Raw genomic sequence first — 14,479 nt, forward strand, 5'->3', positions numbered from 1 at the left:
ATTTCTAGAACTGTGAATATAAGGCAACTGCTGCATGCTTGTATATTTGATAAGTTTTATTATACTATATCCTTATATGAATGCCTATGCAGTGTAAATGCTTTAATATAAGATACTGAATGTTTTTTTACACATTATTTTCTAAACAATGCTACATTTTACTGCATGTTTATTCATTTCTCTGTGTTGGTACAAAGTGTAAGCTGCAAGACACATGATTTTAATAACTTGCACAGCAGCTATTCAAATGCATTATAAAAACATTTTCATACGTAAAGACTTATTTTGGCAAGAAATGTGCTTCCTTTAGACAATGGGCTTGGTTCAAGCAATACCTGTGCACTTAATGTTTCTTTATAAAAAAAAAAACAACACTGTCCCTCAATCTGTAAATGGGGCCATTGACTCTGCTGCAAACCACTGTGTTGGTATGCTTTGGTATCTTTAAAAATGTAAATCTGCATTTACTAGGAAAACAGATGACCTGTCCTGATGCAAGCTGTAATTGAAAAAGCCCAATCCTGAGCAGCCATTGGGTTTGGTGCTGCAGGATGACAATGTAGCAATCTTTTTTATTTCTTTAAACAATTCTTATGACCTTAATACAATGAGTTTATGTTATTTGATTATGAACTGGGCCCACTGTTCACAGTATTACTATTCATAACCAAAGTTCAATGCAATTAAAAAAATTGATCAAATTAATTTGTTTGGAAGAAAAATGAAGAGACTGATTTTGCTGATGTTTTGGAAAGCCGGCTTGGTACAGGGTGTTGCTTCTCCACCAATGCATTTGAAGTGTAAGGAAATCACTGGCTGAAAGACTGATGGCTAAGACAGCATTGTCAGTGGTAATATACTTCTGGAAACTAAGTTACCAATGATATAACATAAATCAAGGTGGTAATGTATTAATTTAAAGATATGTAGATATTGATTTTAATGCTGCAGAATCATAGAGATCATTTTTCACTGCTTTAATATCCAAGGATTCCTAGTACTACACAAAGGTATTTTATCTGCTCCATTTTTTAGTTTCGGTACTTTATTCAAAGCAAAGTAACTCTCATTTCTTTGTACTGCACTGAAATAAAGAATCCTGTTTCAGTACATAATGTTTTTCTTATTCTCTCTGGTCTGTTTATTTCTATGAACATGAAATCTCAGATACTAGCCCTTCCTGTCCAGCTCCAGTACCCTGGCTAACCTAGTCCTCTGTACATACCCCAAAATCACACCAGGCAACACTGACAGACCACCTGGTGCCTCCATCTAGGGCTCTGCAGAGCCTGAGCGGCACTGGCACTGGTGCCAGATCACTGGGACTTCTGCAACGTGATGCTCTTTCCTAGTAGATTTGCATGAAAATTCTAGCTGGAATCTGGGAAAGCAGGCACTACCTTGGATTTCTCATTTCTCTGGAGACTGACAGAGTCATTGTGCTTTTCTGTTGCCAGGACTCCTGTCACATTTCGTTAAGACTATAGGAGTCCTAACCAAATGAACATAAATTCCCCTCTGATTTGCATCTAAAAAGCTGCTACCAGGTCTAATTCTAAATAATTTGCTCTATGGAGACTCATGTTCCAAGTAGTTTGTAAATGAGAACACTCAGCAGCAGATAATACTCAAAAAGGTGAAGACTGACAGGGGATGGGAGGAAGCTGAATTTCCCAAGATAAGCAGTGGCCTCAGCAGCATGTGCTTGTGTAAGAGCTGTTTTATGCTGCACCAGGAAGGCAGCTTTTGACTGCAGAGATCCCAGTGGGGTAAGCAGTAGCTGCTGCCCTGTGACCCGCAGTATTTCAAATACAACACCTGAACAGATTTCAGGTACAGCAGGAGTGAGGAGGGCAGAACAAGGAGAAGGACTCAATTCCCATGAAAAGAAGCTTTACTTTAATTCCCAAACTATTTATGTCCCCATTTTTTTTGACAATATCAGAGCACTTTCACATTTTGCATGCCTTTTGCAAAACAATTATTATTTTATTGTCCATTTTCACAAAAAATTAAGTATACATTTAAGAAAAATATGCATTTAGGAACACAATATTCTTTTCACGTATGCAACTTCAAAAAAATAATACGAAGCAGAAAACAAAATATTAGTCCTGTTTACAGAAAATTATTAACTATTATTGTTTACTGTGTACTGTATCACTACAATTAGTCTGCAAAATATACAAAAATTTAAATTCAGCTGCTGACATCTATTTTCATGTTAAATTTCCTAACCAAATATGCATTTACTCTGGAAATAAGCTTGAAAGCGTTCAGATGCATTCCATAAGAAGACCAAAAAAAATTTCAGTCCCAGTAGCTGGAAAGAAATCAGCTGCGGAGTCACAGCTACAGTGCAGGCCACTGCCACTGGACTGATGCACAGGGAAGGAAAGGATTTTATCCTATTCACTGCCTTTGATCAAAAAAGGATTTGTGCTCCTGTGGAATGAGATGATCATGGTGAGATGGGTGGGTCCCCTCTCTGTGGAGGCCTGTTAGCAAAATGCCTCAACCTTGGAGGGACAGAGGGAAAAGGGGAGAGACGCCCGCTCGCTGGGGCTTCGGGCGGGCGTGTGGTGGGGCCGGGGCAGCGGGAGCGAGTCAAAATGGCGGCTCCCCTCACGGAATGGGCGCCACCCTGCACTGAATCGGGTGGGGGAACGGGACCGAGGGAAGACCAAACATGGGCTGGGATACAATCCAGGGCGGCATGGTCACTACCAACCAGTGTAGGGGACAGAGAGGGAGGGGAGATGACAGACGGCAGGTAGCTCACCTGTATACTAAGCAGGTTCCATCTCCCATCCCCTTCTCAGGGGTAGTGGGAGTAGGAGCTGGGAGGGGCGGGGGGAGGCAGAACTGTGCAAACTGGGAAAGCAAACCTGAACTATGAAAACAGAAACAGCCCCATAAATCAAATAAAAAATGGGATAAAACTTTGCAACCCTTAACATACCCCTCCATTTGCAAAAAATAAAGCCTCTCCCCAACAGAGTCCCAAAATGCCATTTGATAAACTGGGTCACTAGAAACATTAGGAAACTCCTTAAACAGCCAATGAACAAAACATTTTAAACTCCCCTTAAACGGTTTCCCCCCTAAGATCAGAACTTCTCTAACTCGCACATATACCTCCCTTTCAGCCTTGGACAACACATTCCCCATGGCTACCCTTGATGAAAAGGAGTTGCCCACCCACAAGATTTAAACAAAAGGAGCCTGGATCCTGGGTGGCTCTCTGGTGGATCTGGGTGCAGGTCCTGCAACAGTTTTGTGGGCGTCATCAGCAGAGCCAGTCCTCCTGCCGCCTGGGAGGGTGCCAGCTCTCCCTGTGGCACCCGATAAAACTCAGGTCCTGCTTACCCGAATGTGTCTTACATCCAGCAACGATGGGTCAGCCGATTCATCATTGGAGTCGCTCTCAGGGATCTGTCCTCTCTCCAAGAAGGTCCTGTTCAGGGCATCACTTTGTTACAGCGTGTGCCGCAAGGAGATCCCAGAAAGTGAGCCACGTTCTCTGAGCCCGGAGCATACTGTAGAAAATGCTGACAATTTAAGACAAAGGGATGGGTTTTTGTTTGACAATTCAACAACTGGTTTATTGAACATAGCTTCAAAGAGGTGCAGGAACAAGACCCAAGGTTTGGGCTGAGGGCGCAGGGTTAACTGAGGGGCAAAAAGGGTGGATCTGAGGGCTGACGTCCAATAGGGACAGGGAAAAGTGGTGCAGCGGCACCAAGCAAAAAAGACACCACCTGTGGCTGCAAAAGGCCCACAGGACGGAGGCCTTTTCTTACTTTATTCTAGAGGAACATCTCTCTCTCCTTCTGCCTCTGGCCCTCCAGGTTTGAGGCATTTTGATAAGAGGCCTCTAGGACTCCACGCCTCTCCATTTGGGATCGCGTGCACTAGAAAGGCCACCTTTCAAGTAAAGCAGATGATGCTTCCTTACAGTGCTATAATGTTTTTCATAGGATACATCCTTCTCAGACTTGATATCCACCTCCAAGGCAGAACATACATTTCATCAGTTAAAGTAAGGCACTGATCCCAAAAATGTTGACATCTCCAAGAATTTTACAGTTTCCTAAAAAAAGGAGCCCTCCGTTACCCCCGACTAATTTTTGAGTACCAATACTCATTTCTCACAGAGTGCCACATGTGTTCAAGCAAAGCTGCACTGAAAGAACCCAGCAAGTGACAGTACCTGTATCCCAGTAAGAGCAACAGCAAATCAGCTGTGCTGTGCTCTTGGACTTTGCTAACCCCTTTAGCGCCAAGTAACAAAACAAAAAGTAAAAAAACCATTTTCTTTCACGTACAGATTTCTTAAAAACACTGCCATGGTTTAACCTCAGCCAGGGGCCAGGTCCCACACAGCCGCTCACTCACCCCTCACCAGAGGGGCCAGGAAGAGAATTGGAAGGGTAAAAGTTGGAGAATTCGTGGATTGAGATTGAGTTTAATAGGGGAAGCAAAAACTATGCAAACAGGCAAAGCCATACAAGGAATTAATCCACCACTTCCCATGGGTAGGCAGGTGTTCAGTCATCCCCAGGAGAACAGGGCCCCATCACAGGTGCCCTGTATTTGTCTTTGGGAAGACAAATACATTTACTGCAAACATCCCCCTGCTTTCCTCCTCCTTCCCCCCAGTTCATATCCTGAGGAGAATGACATATGGAATATCCCTTTGGTCAGTTAGGGTCAGCAGTCCCAGCTGTGTCTCATCCCAACATCCCATGCACACCCAAATTCCTTGTCAGCCATGGCAGTACAGAGAGCAGAAAAGGCCTCAGGTCTATGCAGGCCTTGCTCAAAAATAACAAAAACATCTCTGTGTTATCAGCCCTGTGTTCAGCAGAAATCCAAAACATAGTTCCTGGGAAGAAAATGAACCCTACCCCAGCCACAACCAGCACAAGCATGCTCTTTAAAGTAGCTGAAGTGCATAACACACTAAGAGTGGCCTGAGACAGACTGTCCCTGCTTAAATAGCTCCTGAACAGCTTAAACTTATTGTCCCAGCACAAAACTCCAGCCCACCTAAGGAATTCTGCTACATGTAACCCAGGTTTTGGAACTGTATTATGGACAGAAGAAAAATTTTCAGAACAGGTGTTTGGCTCACTGCAAGATATCTTCCAAATCACTTCATTCCTGCAGCCCCACAACCAACGGTGCAACAGTGCCATCAAAATGATGCACGGGAAATCTGAAATCAGAGGGCAGAGCAATCACTGAGCAGCAATGATCCACTTTTCAGGCTCCCATGTCTCTGTTTTTTTCCTCTGAACCAAGTCCTATTTTGAGACAGAAAAGGGATGTCTTTCTTCAAGCTTTGCACAGCCTTCTGCAGCCTGCAGTTTAAAACTCATTCATGATGCTAGATAACACAAAGATAATAGCACAAATCATGGCTTGTTACCAAAGAGTCATGTTCCAATCCCTACCCTGTGTTCTTTTTATGGATATAGCCACTAATAAACCAATATGGCAGTAAGCCCTTAGGTAGATTTTACTGCTGGTGTAACATAGTACTCCAAAAGACTATCTTCAGCATGCCAACACATCTCCAAGCTCCCAGAAAGGTCATGTCTTCTATAGCAGAACCAGCTCAGTGAGCTCTGTTTTAAAGGCTTATTAATGTTTAAAGCATCTCAACTCATGCACAACTATTATAACAGTACAGTTCAAGAGTATCTGCAGGGTCAAGATTAAAAGTTAAGGACCTGGTCATACAAACCTGTTTCTAATGAAAGGTGCCATTTACATCAATGGGATAATCTCAGGAAGAACCAAAGGATCAGTGTATTTATTTCTGTTCATATTGATACAGAATTTAGAGAGTTGCAAATACTGAAAACCTCAGGGATGGCCCTTTCAAAATGGACTGTGGTTATATCAGAACTGCAGCAAATACTTTACAGACAACCAAAGCAGGGAAGTCTACATCCAGTGATTTTCAGTCCAAGAATACTCTCCTGAGCCCCTTCAATTAAAAAAAATTAAAAAAAAAAAAAAAAAATAAATAATAAAAAAAAAAATCTGATCTACAAGCAGAGAAAACAGAGACGGGTAAGGCTGTGGCATCAGCTTAATGAAGAAAAACCCAGCATATAAGCAATGAAAATAGCATCCCAAGCTGTGACTACCATCCTGGAAAGCTTGCTCCCCAGCTTCAAGTATCAAACTCTCAGCAGAATCTTTCAAAAATACCATGTTTTCAATCACCTGACCTGAAGAAAAAAGTTGTTCTAACTCAATACAGTGGATTCACCCATATCATGGGACACTCAAAATAGATAGAGTGCTGCAGCCTGACCTCTTTAGGTCGGTACATCAGTGCTTGCAAGAAAATGGCGCAGAAGAGTCAAAGTCTGTACCTCATCACTGATCTATACTCGGACCTAAGTGTACATTAAATTTTATTAAATTAACTGTACTTCAAAGTCAGTTTTCACACTGAAGGGTGAAATTTATCTCAAGGCCTCACATATTTTGCTGTTACAATGCCTTGTCAGAATTAATGCCTCCACAATGGTTATGGTATATGTATGATAGAGGGAACTACTTGACATGCACCCTTCTTTCTGGTGACTTGAAAAAAGTTACTCACACAAGCAAAGATCCTGGAGCTTGCAGGGCAAGAAACATATTACACTCTAATGAATGAGTAATCCAAGAAAATAAGCTGAATTCTACACTTCACCATTGGTGCAAATGGGATGGAAGGATAACAAACAGGAAACTGGAAAAATAAAACAAAATCTGAGAAAAAGTTGAAAAACACTTCTACGCATTCACTCTGCCATGAGGTTTCAGTCCCAACACGCTTGGAGTCCTAAGCTGTCTCCAAGTCTGAAAGCTCTTTAACTATATTCTGTAGAATGAGACAAGTAAGAAATAGGCAACAATAGAAAACTACTCTGAGTGTAACCTTATGTGCAATACAACAAAAGATAGAGACTTAAAATTTTGATAAGGATGGAACACTTTGAAGATTTTGGCTTATGTACCTTTAAGTAGGCAAATGAAAAGTTCAGAACAGCTGCTAAATAATATGATTTACCGGAAAATGTTTTCAAATTACCTGTTTTTCCTGTGAACCTTAGGTAAAAAATACATTAGAATAATCTAAAAATAAAAGAACAAGGAACAAAATTATGATCTTTAGTAATTAAAATCTGCGTTGCCAGGAATTCACATTGCTGCCTTTGGCGCACTGTGGCCAGACACATCACATTAATAATAAATGACAGAAGTTCAAACAAACTGGAACTTGTCCCATTGCCATTTCTATAAGGACAAAACAGAAAATTCAGTTGTCACAAGTTTTATTCATATATCATATGAAATGGCTTATTTGCAGTTCCACCAAGTTTTGTTAGCTTGTTTTGCATTTCATTAGGTTAGTAAAGTAGGAGAGGGGTTTACTATCATTATGGATTCTGGAATGTATACAGGAATAGAACGTGAATTATATTAACGGCAAAGAAATTAATGAGAGAATCAGGAACTCCAACCTGGAAGTGAGAAGCATTAATTTAAGCTACTACCCAAGTGATCCCTCTTTGTCTTCTGCTCACCTGATACTCTGCACCTATCGTAGACAAAAGTCTCCTTTAGAATAAAGCAGATTCTGTAACATAACCAGGACTCGAAGAAGGAAGTGTACAGATTCATCCTGACTGACATAAGTTAGCATTCCCACAGGACCCATACAAGGTTACAAGCAACAAAGGAAAATCTCTGCAAGGACCAGAAAGGTTTCACTTGACAGAGTCACGTATCACAGTTCAGTTTTGGATAGGTGCTTAGGAGTCCCCAGGTGATGCCAAAGGGATCCAGGGGATCTGTTTGCAGCCTGGCCAGTAGCCATTAGACCAGTTTGTGGTGTTAAATGCTCAGAGCCCCATCAGACACATTTCCTTAGAGGCAGAGGCCAGAAAATGCAGTCAGTAATGGCCTCTTCCAGAGGCAGAATCTCATCCTCCTGCAGCGAAGATGTCTGGTAACAATTTGAAATAATTTATGTATTCCACATAATATTCCTCTCTTTATTATTATTAGTGATTATTATTATAATTATTATATTATTAGTGATATTTTTCCTCCAGACTGCATACAGGCTTCCTGATTTTACAGGCAATGTGGCAATGTGGCCATAATTAGGCCTGTCTGATGTCATAGATAGAAATTTATAACAAAAGAAACTGTTTTAACATTTTAGCCCAGCTCTGAGGTCAAGCCAAAGATCTTTCGAGCACCTGTTGATCAAACTCAAGTCCCCGTTGCCCAATGATCTAAACAATGTGCACAGTAACTGCAAGCCCCAGTGAGACTGTATATCATCCTGCTGGATTAGAAATTCTTTGCTCTTAAGAGTAACACTTGAGAGATTACCAAAGATCAATTCTGTCACAGCTCAAAGGAGCAACAGTTCATATCAGGAATTTGTATGTTGGTCTGCAATCCAAAGAGTACTCAGTGACAAAAGTCTGAATAAATTCACAGCACATCCTTTAATTTATTTATCTGGGCCAGTTCGGGACTACAGTAGGCCATAAAAAGCATGAGATCAGATCCCAGACAAAAAATTACTACATCTCAGTCTACCAGTCATTAAAGTTGACTGTAATTAGACAGAGGGAAACAGAGAGCAGGCTTTTACTGCTTATTTAGTCTCTCTCAAGAATACTTCAAGAAACTGTTTCTTCTTTCAAATAACAAAAAGAAATGCTTGTACCCTGTGAAAGGGGAATTATAAAATGGTATCATCAGAAAAATAAACTTTTGTTGTAGCAGCAGTGCGTGTAAAGAATTCCCAAGATGTCATGGCTGATACAAGCAGCTCTCTAAAGTATTCAGTGCTCCCAGATGGCACAAAGATATTCTTACGCACTTTTCTTTGCCCTGGAACTAGATAAAGTGTTTAATGTCATTTCAATCTCTCCTCAACTTGCCATAGTAGAGGGTATCAATTTTCTGCTAGGTGTTCTAGAGTTATGCATAGGTAGCAAAGCTTTTCCTCAAATTTGCTGGTGTTCCCAGATAAGCAAACCTACAGATAATTACAGAATTGCTTTGTACCTACAGCATCATGGGTGATGAACAGAAAAAGTGCATAGCTAATAAATCTATGAAGTATAAATGACCTAATGTACCATGAAGTTCTTAACAGGTCTTTTTCTTGGCTCTGGGGCAGAGAACTACCTCACTTCTCACCAGAGCTTCAATTCAAATCCTACAAGATCTGCTAAGACACTTTTAGTTTCCAAACACACATTATCCTGCTCCGATGCTTCCCCTCCCTTAAAAAACAACAATGGAAAACTATGGGGAGTTTGACAAAAAGGAACCTGCCAATTTAAGAAGGATTATGTCACAACTAAGCTGCCACCACATGTTTTAATATTGCTTTGCTTTACACAAGGTCCAAGCTTAAGCAAAGAAAAACATCTATTTGTCAGAGCTGTACAGTACTTTTCAGCTCACATCCCAGCTGCCTCCACAGGCCTGCCTTAAGGGCTAGGACCAGCATCAAAACGAACTCTGCTGTTCCTCAACTTCTTAAAACTGTCCTGAGACAAAGAAAAGTAGCAATAAAGAAATAAAGGTGTGGTCTGACTCAAGATGTTTTCTGATCACAGTTGCCACATAAGGGTACCAGGCAGAATGTGCCTACAAATGAAAAAAGTCTGGGAATCAGTTCATGTGGCATCATTCTCCTGAGCCTTTGTGTGTCTCCCTGAAAGGGTGTTACCATTTCATTTGTCTTCAAACGCATTTAAAACCCAAATACATCTTTAGAAGAGGGGCCATGCACAAGAAGTCACAGCCCGTGGTGGCATCCCACCATGTGTGGGTGCTGAAAGGGGAGCAGGTGAGTTTTCTTTCAAAAATTGCAGGTATTCTGAGAAATAGTTCTAAAGCCAAATGAAAAAATAGGCTGATCCCACTCTTCTGCAGGCCCTTTCCTTCTGCCAAGCTGCTGAAAAATGGCCTTCGTGGCAGAAAATGAATGATTCTCACAGCACAGTTATTTGCTGTGCAGAAGAGCAGCTTGTGCAGTCCACTGGCCTGGGTACACATCATTGTAACAAAGAAATCCATGCTGTGGGAAAGCTTGGTATCTGAAACGTAAAGAAAGGAGAAACCTAAGTAAAGCTGATCTCCAAACAGCAGCAGTGCTTTCTGCTTGATGTCACACAGCTCCTGCGCTCCCTTCAGTGCCAGTGAGAGAACAGAGAGCAAGACACAGGCACTTTGCTTTTCATTCCTGGTTCTCACAGTCTGAAGCTGCATCCTGTCCTCTTGGGTCCTCTTGGAGAGGGACAGAGCACTGTCATTTCTTTGTGGGATAGGTTCCTTAGTTTCTGGCAAAGATATATTCATATTTCATTTCTCTGAGAAGGAACAAAGACAGTTTCTCTGCAGGGTTTTAATTTTAGGTCTTTTCAGTCTCCAGACTTGCTCAGGCTATTGCTCTGGGCAACAAACTAGTCTATTGAAAAGAATGTAATGAAAAGCTGGCACTGGTGAGTTCTGTTACAACAAGCAGGAGGCTCTGGAGGAATTTAACAAACATGAACAAAGCACAGGAAAAATACTGAAGGGAAAAAATCCTTTGCTGGCCAAGCTGACACCATATGTCATTTGACCTTAAAAACCTGTGGCCTGTGCAGACCTGAAGCCACGGGGGATAACATCAAACTAAGTCTGGAAGGCAATTCAATAGGTTATCTAGGGCATTCTTCTCCTTTGTAGGATTAGAAGTCCCTTTAATTCACATGTGCCATGTCAGCACTCACTACCCGGTTTTTTTACCACAACAGTGACCCAACTAATCTCTGCTTATTCACACCCCTCAGTCCTGATTGAGACAATCTAAAAGATTTAACAGAAACTGTAGTGAATTTGTTTCATTAAGTAATTGCAGAAAGTTCAAACCGAGTTTGCAAATCCCTTTAATGATGCTAATCACCTTCTTATTTCTGTGTTTACTTGTTTTGCTTATCATTTAAATGCACAGAGTGCCTTGCCTCTAGGTGAAGTTCAGCCTGCACAGAGCATGCCTCAAACCAAAGAACAAGGCTGCAAAAATGAGAGATCCTCACACATTGCTATTAAGTAGGTGCAACCTTTCTGTGCATTCACTGCAGCTCTCTGGGGACAGTTAGAGGATAAGGGTCTCAGTGACAGCTCTACCCTATGCACAAAGCTAGATGCCCTCTTTGCTATCCAGGGAGGGAAGCCCAGAAGCCCTGAAAGTTTTTCTTTCATGTATATGTTTTGTCCTGCCTTGAAAACAGCTAAGTGTTAGGGTATTTTCAGAAAAAAACTTCAGATCATGCCATTTTTAAATTTTAGAACAAAATTACTCAAACTGACTGAGCAGCCTTATATTTCATCCTCCTCAAGCATCTGAAATGGCTTTTCTATCTGGAATGTACACATGTCCTGCAAGACGCAAAACAAAGGCTCCTACCATCATGTGATTTTGGGTTGGAGTTAACACGTTAAAAGGAAGAAAGCTGTTCACGAGATTTAAGAGATTTCCCTTGTCAGTAAATCTTTTCACTTAACCTTTTCTGGTTTTATACAGTGCTTCTGTTCACACAGATGCAGGAAGACCCACAGATGGTCACAGTGCTGCTGTGACACAGACCATAGCCAGCAGAAAAATTAGCTCTCAGAGAGTGTTCACTGCAAACCTGTGCTGTCTTATGTGTAACTCTCTGCAAATGACCCTTAATAGTCACGGAAATTAGTTCCATTTGCCATGAATCATAGAAGCTGCTAAGTGAGGGCTTCTAAAATGGGCCTGTCAGGACAGAGAAATACTGAGCTGTTGTACTTTTTTTAGCATTCATACAGTGGGACAGCTGCTGTTTAACAGTTAACTGCAGGAAATAAATGCCAAAAGTCATATATACTGCAGGTAAGGAAAGCTACCTACCCTGTATCTGAGCAATTTGCATATCAGACCTGAACTACAATCAAAGCTTGTTTTTTTTTGTAAAATATCTCTTAGTGACCGGTATCAGGTACGTCTGTTACTAAGAAGGTAGAAATGCACAATATTAAAATCCTCAAAAGCTGACATTGAGAATTTCCAGCCAGGCACAGTAATACCAAGGAAGCATGTTGTGTGCCATTTCAGATCCAATATAATCACCATGGCTGGAACCTCTGGAGGGAGAGCCCTTAAAGCATGTATGGCATGCAAGTTATAATCGCTTACATGTCCCATGGCCACGGGAAGCTTCTGCTGAAGGTGGGCAAACACTGCACCTTAATGCTTTCATTGCAAGTCAACTCTGTGTACTACTGGGGATTGCCTCTCTTACCTTCTTGGCAAATAATGAACAGAAAGCTGATTTATCATTTATCAGCTCAGAAGTCCTGCTACAGCTGAGAGGCAGAAGCTGTGATTTAAATCCTTGCAGACAAGGGCAAGAATGAGAGCCAGATCTCTGCTGCTTATGCTCTGAACATCAGGGGCATGAATTACAGTGTGAGGGAAGATGCAGCATTACCCTCCCAGCAGTTAACAGGAGCAGCAGAAGAGCTGTTCCATAGGAAGCTGAGTTCACATGGCCCTGAGGATCTGAGAATCCTTTCTAGATCAGACCTCTGAGGAGAAAGAGTACATACTTTTAGAAGTTTGTAGCTGTGCAGTAATGCCTAAGCTATTCCTCCCTAACAGATGCGGGCAGCCGAGGAAACAGGTTGCCTAAAACCATGTCTCCTCAGTAAAAAAAAGAGAAAGTAGAAAAATACAACATCTGTACTCAGGGGAATTTCTTCCAAGTGTGTTGTCATCAAACAAAATATATATGAAGAAACCTCTCACATGAACAGCTTGGAAAAGTTCCCAGTTCCTCATCCGTCCTCATGTTACATGGCAGTTGTGTGTTAGGATAAGATTTGAGCTCAGACAAATCTGGCACTAGCATCTTGCACTTCTAATCATATAAGTGATCTCCACTCATCCAGCAAATGCATATGACAAACAAACATGCCTCCAGGACTGTACCTTCGGGAATTGAGGTGAGAAGAAAATCCCACTTGCTAGTCAGAACATCAATTTCATGGACAAGTCTATCCTATCACTGTCTATCCACAGCAGAAATGACACAAGAGTGACAAATGCACTGTTTCATGTGCCCTGGACTTACAAGTGACACAGCAGTGAACCCAGAAATTCTCAATTGCTCTTTAATGATACCACATCTTTGGTTTTCACCCCAGAGGGAAAAGCTTACAGCAGTAATAGCCAGTCTGAATGTAGCACAGAATGTATATACACTGTCAAACTCCATGGCAATGTGTGAGGCAGTAAGGAATGAAAAATCTCTGAAACCTGAATCTATTAAACCATATATAGTAGCTAACTGCAAATGTAATCTCATTTAGTCTGTGCTGACATGGCTGTGAGGCAGCATGTGTTTTCTAGCTCTGTTGGACTTGTATCCCAAGTTAATTTCCACTGCCTTCTCTTACAGAGCAAGGCCCAGAAGATGGCATTATGTTACAAGGAAACATTACCCTGGTGCCAGTTGCCTTCCCCTCTGCTCTACAAGTTCAGAGGGGAAGTCTCTTTGATTGGGCATATCGCTAGCTTCTTCTTGCTCTTATTGTTTTGCCAAGCCTAGCATCAAGTTGCAACATTTCAGCTGGATGTAAATACAGAGGAGCAAAGCCAGAGAGAGATAGGAAAGCTTTATGTGACTTTCACCTTCATTCTTTCAGCTCTGTTTCAAAATCCCTCACCTCCTTGCACCCTTTGAGGCCAGAATAATCTTGATGTCAGCACTGTTGTATACAACAGGCTGATAATAACTGTTGTCTCTCTAGATACTCTGTAGTGTCTTTTCTAAGAGCCAGTCGCTAAGCAAGAGTAAACTCAGTGCTGAAATGACTTTGAAGTCAGATGCCATTGAGACATAAAAGGTTTAAGCACAGACATGTGAATGCAGTTGTCTGTATTTCAGAGAGAAATAATCCAGAATGTCAAATTAAAGCAGTGGGGTTTTCCAGAGCTGTTAAATAATGAGAGCTGAGGGTGCAGGTAGAGCAGCCCCTCAGAACTGTTGTAACTTCTAGCACTGCTACTCTCTGTTCATCCTCATCTGCTCTTCCCTCCATTTTACCAATTCCCTGCTGATCCAGCTCTTCTTTGTCTTCAGGACTTCTTAATGGCTGGTTTTGTTCCTAAGATTAGAAATCATACCATGCAGATGGAGCAAAACACTGCTGTGATTCAAGCTACAGAGGTTACATCAGCAGTCCTTAGCTCAGTCCACGTTCTTGCCTGCTACTGAGTCACGCTGAACTGTTGTGCCCAAGCACAAGAAGCTGGACTTACAGTTATGAAAACCTAGTGATAACTCCTGTGACCCAGCAGTTTTTCAGGACCATACAAAGATACAAGGGTTTGCCACTGTGAGATATAATTCTGAGGGAA

At 41.6% G+C, this 14,479-nt stretch overlaps 1 long non-coding RNA gene across 1 annotated transcript; it reads right to left on the minus strand.

The window, feature by feature from the left end:
* Positions 1-1,876: 1,876 nt before the first annotated feature.
* LOC147654961 (uncharacterized) lies at positions 1,877-3,551 on the minus strand. Its single transcript, XR_015283571.1, has 2 exons — positions 3,370-3,551; positions 1,877-2,893 (listed from the first exon to the last, which is right to left on the minus strand). It is a non-coding gene; the product is annotated as an uncharacterized LOC147654961 (long non-coding RNA).
* Between the last annotated feature and the right edge of the window lie 10,928 nt (positions 3,552-14,479).

The sequence above is a fragment of the Cyanistes caeruleus genome, chromosome 2, assembly GCF_971803275.1.
Source record: "Cyanistes caeruleus chromosome 2, bCyaCae1.hap1.1, whole genome shotgun sequence".
NCBI classification, from domain to species: Eukaryota; Metazoa; Chordata; class Aves; order Passeriformes; family Paridae; genus Cyanistes; species Cyanistes caeruleus.